We start from the raw sequence: 9,205 nt of genomic DNA, 5'->3' as shown, positions 1-9,205 counted from the left end.
TATCTCTATAGTGAGCTACCCACCCTAGACTCCAGGCTACCCTTAATAAGCCATACACACCAATAATGCACACAAGCAACTGAAAGGGCAGTTTGAGACACTGATACTTCTGTAACGAGCTATGATATCAGTGTGAACGCTACTCTGTATTCTTTGCTTGTCATCCTCTTTCTCGCCACCTGAATCTGATCTGTGTTTTTTTTAATTATGGTGTGATTCCCTCTTGACCTATTGGAGGGTCTTCTTGACCTGAGGACGAAAGGTTATAATGCTGCACACTTCAGATTCAATACAGCTGCATTGTTGGGGAGCTATACAGATCAAGAGTGCAACCCCCTTCCCACCTTTTCTATGTCATACATGTGCTAGGTAAGTACTGAGTACAGTGGACATCATGGTGCATCCCTGGTATCAGCCCCGAAACATTGAGACCTAATTCCCACCAATATCCTGCTTTCACGTGTCATTCTCGCCAGACTGGGCTGTGAGAAATTACGCTTCACCAGCTCTGCCATTATTAGCCTCTTCTCTTCAGCAGTAACCCTTCCTGTCTCCTGCACAGTGAGGGTCTTTACACCCAAAGGCTAATTGTCTGTTTAAGGACACCGACCTCTGCCCACTGAGGCATACAGTCACTGGCCTTTCATCACCTGAAAGGTTAGAACAGAACACTCAGAACCATTATATTTTCATATTTTTACGTCAAAAATGTAGTACGAGTTTACATCTTCTTTCCATTTCAATCATCTAAATAGAATGTAAGAAGACCTTTTGAGGACATGTTTTGTTGTTGCAAAAAGTAGTCAGTTTGACCACTAGGTGATGCTACAAGGTTCCAAGTCCACAGTCACTGACGACCCAGTGGCATAAGCTCATCCATGATACGTATACTTTATAATAGGGCTCATCCCTGTAGTAGGATGTCAGAGGCATTGAGGAAGAATAGTAGCTTTCAATATGCCTTGATGTCTAATGACCAGCTATTGTATGTTCTTGGAACCTCCAATTCAATCGATTGCACGTATTCATGTAACCTTTACAACTGATTAAAGCACAGATATTCTCAGGACTGTTAGATATTGTGCATCCATTTGGAATATAAGGCTTGCTTGACAAAATGAAAAGAAAGTCTGTTAAGATTTGTTGTGAAATGAATGTTCCAATTAGAAACACAATATTGTAGCCTACCTTTTTCTCTACCATTTCATTACTCCTCACTCCACCTCTCCCACTCCCTCCAGTACTACTTCTAACCATTCTTCTTTTTTGACCTTTACCTTTACGTCTTCTGTAGTTCCTTTTGTGGAGTCCTCTCTTTCTCTCTATCATGTTATTGCAGAGTACACTGTTTGAATAACAAGGCAACAACACTGGTAAGTGATACTTCCCCACTGTTTGCTCCTCTCCTCTCCTCTCCTCTCCTCTCCTCTCCTCTCCTCTCCTCTCCTCTCCTCTCCTCTCCTCTCCTCTCCTCTCCTCTCCTCTCCTCTCCTCTCCTCTCCTCTCCTCTCCTCTCAGTGATGTGCTTTGGGTAGTTTGACTATCACTATTCTAATAGACACACATGGTAATTATGGTGGTTGGTGCCTCGACTGTGTGTGTGTGTGTGTGTGTGTGTGCATGTGTGTGTGCGTGTGTACGTGCTTGGGATTCCTGACATTTCTATTCTAATAGATACACACTGTAATTACATTGGTGGCTAGAAGGCAGCAGAGAGTGGTGATCCATCGACCAGGGACAACACAAAACTATAAATCACAACGCTATGGTTCCGCCCTCCCAACTGTAGCCGAGCACGCTCGGCGAGAGAGCAATCCTGCCAACCTGGGTTTGCACATTTGTCTTCATCAAGTAGTAGGGTTGTTTTGGGCATGACTGAATTTGCTGCCAGTGCCATGGTTATCAAACATGGAGTTATTTTAGCAACTGCTGCTTTAGACCTTATTCAAAGCTTAATGTTCTACCATAGAGCACTTAACAGAGCACTTCATACAGTACCAGTCTAAAAGTTTGGACACACCTACTTTTCTTTATTTGAGTATTTTCTACATTGTAGAATAATAGTGAAGACATCAAAACTATGAAATAACACATATGGAATTATGCAGTAGCCACCCTTTGCCTTGATGACAGCTTTGCACACTCTTGGCATTCTCTCAACCAGCTTCACCTGGAATGCTTTTCCAACAGTCTTGAAGGAGTTCCCACATATGCTGAGCACTTGTTGGCTGCTTTTCCTTCACTCTGCGGTCCAACTCATCCCAAACCATCTCAATTGGGGTGAGATCGGGTGATTGTGGAGGCCAGATCATCTGATGCAGTACTCCATCACTCTCCTTCTTGGTCAAATAGCCCTTACACAGCCTGGAGGTGTGTTGGATCATTGTCCTGTTGAAAATCAAATAGTCCCATCAGATGGGATGGCGTACGGCTGCAGAATGCTGTGGTAGCCAAACTGGTTAAGTGTGCCTTGAATTCTAAATAAATCACTGTCAGTGTCACCAGCAAACCACCCTCACACCCTCACACCACCTCCTCCATGCTTCATGGTGGGAACCACACATGCGGAGATCACCCGTTCACCTACTCTGCGTCTCACAAAGACACGGCAGTTGGAACCAAAAATCTGAAATTGTAATGTCCGTTGATCATGTTTCTTGGCCCAAGAAAGTCTCTTTTTCTTATTGGTGTCCGTTAGTAATGGATTCTTAGCAGCATTTCGACCATGAAGGCTTGATTCACACAGTCTCCTCTGAACAGTTGATGTTGAGATGTGTCTGTTACCTGAACTCTGTGAAGCATTTATTTGGGCTGCAATCTGAGGTGCAGTTAACTCTAATGAACTTATCCTCTGCAGCAGAGGTAACTCTGGGTCTTCCTTTCCTGTGGCGGTCCTCATGAGAGCGAGTTTCATCATAGCGTTTGATGGTTTCTGCGACTGCACTTGAAGAAACTTTCGAAGTTCTTGACATTTTTAGGATTCACTGACCTTCATGTCTTAAAGTAATGATGGGCTGTCATTTCTCTTTGCTTATTTGAGCTGTTCTTGCCATAATATGGACTTGGTCTTTTAACAAATAGGGCTATCTTCAAATGAACTTTTAACAAGGCACACCTGTTAATGGAAATGCATTCCAGGTGACTACGTCATGAAGCTGGTTGAGAGAATGCCAAGAGTGTGCAAAGCTGTCATCAAGGCAAAGGGTGGCTACTTTGAAGAATCTCAAATGTGTTATTTCATAGTTTTGATGTCTTCACTATTATTCTACAATGTAGAAAATAGTAAAAAATAAAGAAAAACCCTTGAATGAGTAGGCGTGTCCAAACGTTTGACTGGTACTGTACATTTGAATCATAGATTTAATTGAAAATGCTAAAGGCTTCCTCAAACCCAGGGGGACGCCACAACATGATGTTGTGAAACCTAATGGATCGAAGAAGTACAGTTACTCTCTAATTTTGGTTTATATAAACTGTGAATCTCTGTAACCGTAAGAAGCCCCATGGATAATTCTGGGAAAGCGTGCACTATAGAGGTGTTAGTGAGAAATCATTCCAAATGAACAGCCGATAAAAAGAAAACACTGGCTCAATCTGATAACTACTGTTGTTCTGTTGTTCTGTTGTTTAGTCCGAGACAGCTGGTGGTATTCTCCTGCCTCGACTGAGAAGACAGCTGTCAATCACACACCCACCTGAGCCCAGGGAGAGGAGGAGGGGGAGAGGAGGAGGTGTCTGGTGAGTGTGGCGCCAAGAGGAGAGGTGAGGCGAGTCCACCTGAAATAGATGCAGAGTAGTAGTTGAGGTGGCAGCTCCTCCAGCCTGGCCTGCCTCTAAGGGACAGAGATGCTCGGTGAGGAGACAGAGAGGAGACTGACCACTGGAGCAGAGCAGGATATTGAGCCAGGCAGGATTTGAAACCCTAGGAGCTACCATGACACATGATGGACACACGCACATGCACGGACGAACGTGCACACACGCGGATGGACGTGAGTGCGTGCACACATAAGGACACGCACTCACACAAACAAACAAACAAACACACTCTCTCTCAGACACACACACACACACACACACACACACACACCCATCCCACCACTTCCACACATAGAGACCCTGGTCCCTCCAATGTTTTCCTTAAGCAGCGTATGTTTTTTGGGGGGGAACGGAACCGATTTACATGTGCAAATGTCAGTCAGTCAGCTCCCAGCAATCACGGAGGGGTGAGACATGGACTGAATAAAACAGCAGCTCAGTGCCCTGTGTTCTGGGGTCACAGCCTTCTAAAGTGATGACAGAAATCTCTCCCCAACGACCATACACACACACACACACACACACACACACACACACACACACACACACACACACACACACACACACACACTCTCTCTCTCTCTCTCTTTTTCTCCTCCTCTCTCTCTCTCTTTCTCTCTCCTCTCTCTCTCTCTCTCCCCATTGGGTATTAACAATCATCCACACTGTATAAACAGTGTCATAAAACAAAAACACAACTAAACAATGACATTTTCATAGACGTCCCCCAAGTCGATGCTAATCCCTGCCTGTAATAAAAACACCCACCCACCCACACACGCACGCACGCACACACACCCACACACAAACACACACACAGAGAGAGAGAGAGAGAGAGAGAGAGAGAGAGAGAGAGAGAGAGAGGGGGGGGAGAGATAGGGGGAGAGAGGGAGACATTAGAAACCGTTCAGGAGAGTAGATAAAGATCATCATCAAGAGATGACAGGAGAGACATGGAGAGGTAGAGGATAGAGGGGAGAACTGATCCCTCTCTCCGTCCATCTGACCTGCGCTACCTTTCTATCATTGTCAAAGTGAGACACCGTACATCATCAGACCAGAGCGCTCATCTCTCCTCTACACCTCAGCTGGGACCGGGACATGACAAGGACAGACGGTGCTGTCCAACAAAAACAATCAACAGATTTAAAGCACGTAAACGTGACATATTGGACACTTTATATAACATAACAATTTATGTTATTATAATTTATAAACTATGCATGCTAACTGTATTATTCGGTGTTTTAATGATCATTTAGAAGCGTTGTTAGTCAGTTGTTTCCCTGAAACTACCATACCAATAAACCTCTTCCTTACCATAGTGTATATGCAACCATCCATGCTCTTTATCCTCATAAGATTTATATTGACAAATACTATAGATCGGTGAGGCTAAATCCATATTTTATTGTAACCATGTGTACATAGATGTAAAGATGTCAAATGTTTAGGAAGAAGGATACTCTTCCTGTGTCTCTCAAATATCTGAAGCTTTAATGGAATGTGAAGAGAACACAGGTGAATTGGGTATCAGTAATGCAATGGAACGTTTCCATGGAGATGCCAAGATAGTGTTTGCCTTGTTAATGCAGCCTCTGACATGCAGGATCACTAGCGATGCCTTGTAGGGAAAGTACAGCATGTATTGTTTTCTTCCGCTGTCTGCTGTTGTACCCTGACATGTTGTGTACTTCCCTGATGCAGCCATTAGTGTTTCTCAACCAAGGAACTTGAGGACGTTTTCAAAAGGGTCCACAAAATAAAACAAGGGAAGAACCGAAAATAACAAAATATCATCAGTGCGCCTCAAAATATTGGACATAAAAATGATGTAACAACAGCCCAAACTGTGGAACGGACAAGTGCCTCAATGCCCAGTGGTTTGATCTGATGCTGTGATGGTACCAAGGGCATCAGGAAGAAGAGGAGGACATGAGGGATTATTTGGTGATTTATGGTTGGGATTTAACGATAAATGGTGGCAGCCAACAATGACACTCTCCTTTTCACTGTATGTATATCCCTTCTCCCCCTCCTTCCTTGCCTCATCGTCCTCTTCAGTCTCCCCCTCTTCCTGCCTCCCCCAACCCCTCTGTCTGTCTTTTCCCTTCCTTCACACCAATAAGTTCATACACTGAACAAAAATATAAATGCAACATGCAACAATTTCAAAGAGTTTACTGAGATACAGTTTATATAAGGTAATCAGTCAATTGAAATAAATGTATTAGGCCCTAATCTATGGATTTCACATGACTGGGAATACAGATATGCATTTGTTGGTCACAGATCTCGTCACGGTATCTCTGTGCATTGAAAGTGACATTGATAAAATGCAATTGTGTTCATTGCCCGTAATTTATACCTGCCCGTATCATAACCGCACTGCCACCATGAGGCACTCTGTTCACAACATTGACATCAGCAAAACGGGATTCCTCCAGGATTCATCCATGAAGAGCACAAGTCTCCAGCTTGCAAGTGGCCATCAAAGGTGAGCATTTGCCCACTGAAGTCGGTTACGACACCAAACTGCAGTCAGGTCAAGACCCTGGTGAGGATGACGAGCACGCAGATGAGCTTCCCTGAGACAGTTTCTGACCGTTTGTGCAGAAATTCTTCGGTTGTGCAAACCCACAGTTTCATCAGCTGTCCGGGTGGCTGGTCTCAGACGATCCCGCAGGGGAACAAGCTGGATGTGAACTTTACATGTTGCGTTTATATTTTTGTTCAGCGTAGTTGCAATGGCCTTTTTGGAGTGATACGTCCTCAGGTGTCCTAACGTGTTTAATACACTGCTTTTAAAAACACTGTGGCTGATGTTGTTTTATTCTCTCTCTGTTAATTCATCACTGTGGTGTATAGAGTAAGCTAACGACACGTCATAAAGCCCTCCAAGTACTTATGTATGACGGCACACCTTTCAGAATGTCTGAAATGACATTCTATTCCCTAGCGCACTCATTTTGTCTCAGTACTTTTCTGCTTGACCAAAGTTAAAAGTAGGGCACTGTGTAGTAGGTCTATGCTGATTTTAGATGCATATTTACTTCAGGGTTTTGTCTTTTATCCTGTTCCTATCAGGAGACACTTCCTCTCTGTCTAATTGTCATTCCCTGAACTGGCTGATCAGGGATCAGAGATGGACTTCCCAGTGTAAATGCTGCTTGCATTATTCATTCTAGCCAGTCTGTCTGTCAGGAGTGTGTGTGTGTGTGTTGGTGTGTTGGTGTGTACGTTTGTGTGCATGGGCGTGCGCGTCGCCAGGCCCCTCAACATGAATAATTGATCTGATCTGATTAAAGTTTCGCCATGATTACCCCCTCACCTCACCTCTCCTGGTTGATGAAATGACACAACAGCTGCCTGTGTTCACATCCCTGTCTCTTTAAGTTGCTCCCTTCTCCTCTCAATCAAGCTAGTTTCAATTAAAAAAGGGTGTTAAAGTAGCTTTGTTTTCCGATTGTTTCTGTGGTTATATGAAAGACAGTTACTTGTCTGCAGTGCCTCCTTTTCATTTGGTTCCTCCCACAGTAACACAATTCAGGCCAATAAAGAACCCTGACTAGACTAGTGCTGAACGACAACTATATTTTCCTCCAACTGCTTCAGAATGATGAATCCTTAGACGCCGATAGACTGAGCATCAGTTAAAACTGTAATTGTCTGATACACTGAAACACTTATGGAACACTTTAACAAGGTTCCATTGAGAGCAAACCTTGATCACCTTGACTCTCCTGTCTGCCTCCGCGCGTTATCCATTCCCTCCCTTGTCCACACTCCACACACTCTGCTCATTTTGTAGTTGGATCACTTCTCACTCTCTCCTCTCTTAACCTTCAAAGCCCAACTAAGTATGTCACTTTGATCTGTCTTCCAGAGCCAAGGAACGAAATGCATGACAGAGAGTGTCTTCAGGAGGGAGAGATGGAGGGAGGGAGGGTCGGAGGGAGGGAGGGAGGGAGAGAAGAGTGACAGGTAATGACAGTGGCTACAAGCTGTGACCTTTGGAATGATCAGGGAAGCATGACTACCAGGCCCAACGTAACAGACGAGGAACAATTTGGGGGAGAGGAAGAGGAACGGACAAAGATTTTGTGTGTCTGGTTAGTGGTAGTAGTGGTAGAGATGATTGATGGGATAGCATTTCCGTGCCATTTGCGCTTCTAAAGAAGACAATAGATGACATGCACTTCAACCGAGTGTTGGAAATCAGAAGTGAATATATCACAGAATTGTTGATGGGATTCGGACTGTTCATGTTGATCTGATTGGCATGAGAACAGAGTATACAGGACTAGAGCAGGACCGGTGAAAAGTGAGATGAGCGAAAAGGAGAGGCAAAGGGAGTACTTGTCCAGCCCAAGTCCCTGGTGAGGAGCTTTCAAGTCGCTAGTCTTCCCGTCTGTTCTGTCAGGCCTGAACAAACACCTGTCACGCACGCAACCACACCACCCAGCAGCAGCATCACACAAAGCTGGCCTGGGCCTCACCCAGGGCTGGTTCCAGGCATAAGTGATGTAAGCTGTTGCTTAGGGCCCCTGGCCGCTAGAGGGCCCCCGACACAATATATACAGTGCCATCGGAAAGTATTCAGACCCCTTGACTTTTTCCACATTTTGTTAGGTTACATCATTATTCTAAAATGTATTCAATTGTTTTTTTCCCTCATCAATCTACACACAATACCCCATAACGACAAAGCAAAAACAGGTATTCAGACCCTTTACTCAGTGCTTTGTTGAAGCACCGTTTGCAGCGATTATTTACAGCCTCGAGTCTTCTTGGGTATGACGCTACAAGCTTGGCACACCTGTATTTGGGGAGTTTCTCCCATTCTTCTCTGCAGATCCTCTCAAACTCTGTCAGGTTGGATGGGGAGCGTCGCTGCACAGCTACTTTCAGGTCTCTCCAGAGATGTTTGATTGGGTTCAAGTCTGTGCTTTGGCTGGGCCACTCAAGGACATTCAGAGACTTGTCCCGAAGCCACTCCTGTGTTGTCTTGATTGTGTACTTAGGGTCATTGTCCTGTTGGAAGGGGAACCTTCGCTCCAGCATCAAGGATCTTGCTGTACTTTGCTCCGTTTATCTTTCCCTCGATCCTGACTAGTCTGTCAGTCCCTGACGCTGAAAAATATCCCCATAGCATGATGCTGCCACCACCATGCTTCACTGTAGGGATGGTGCAAGATTTCCTCCAGACGTGATAATTGGCATTCAGACCAAAGAGTTCAATCTTGGTATCCTCAGACCAAGGAATCTTGTTTCTCATGGTCTGAAAGTCTTTCGGTGCCTCTTGGCAAACTACAAGCGGGCTGTCATGTGCCTTTTCCTGAGGAGTGGCTTCTGTCTGGCCATTCTACCATAAAAGCCTGGAAGG

The sequence above is a fragment of the Salmo salar genome, chromosome 13 (assembly GCF_965601325.2).
Source record: "Salmo salar chromosome 13, fSalSal1, whole genome shotgun sequence".
Classification (NCBI taxonomy): domain Eukaryota; kingdom Metazoa; phylum Chordata; class Actinopteri; order Salmoniformes; family Salmonidae; genus Salmo; species Salmo salar.
The sequence above is the reverse complement of the archived record's forward strand: the minus strand, read 5'-3'. Positions refer to the sequence as shown.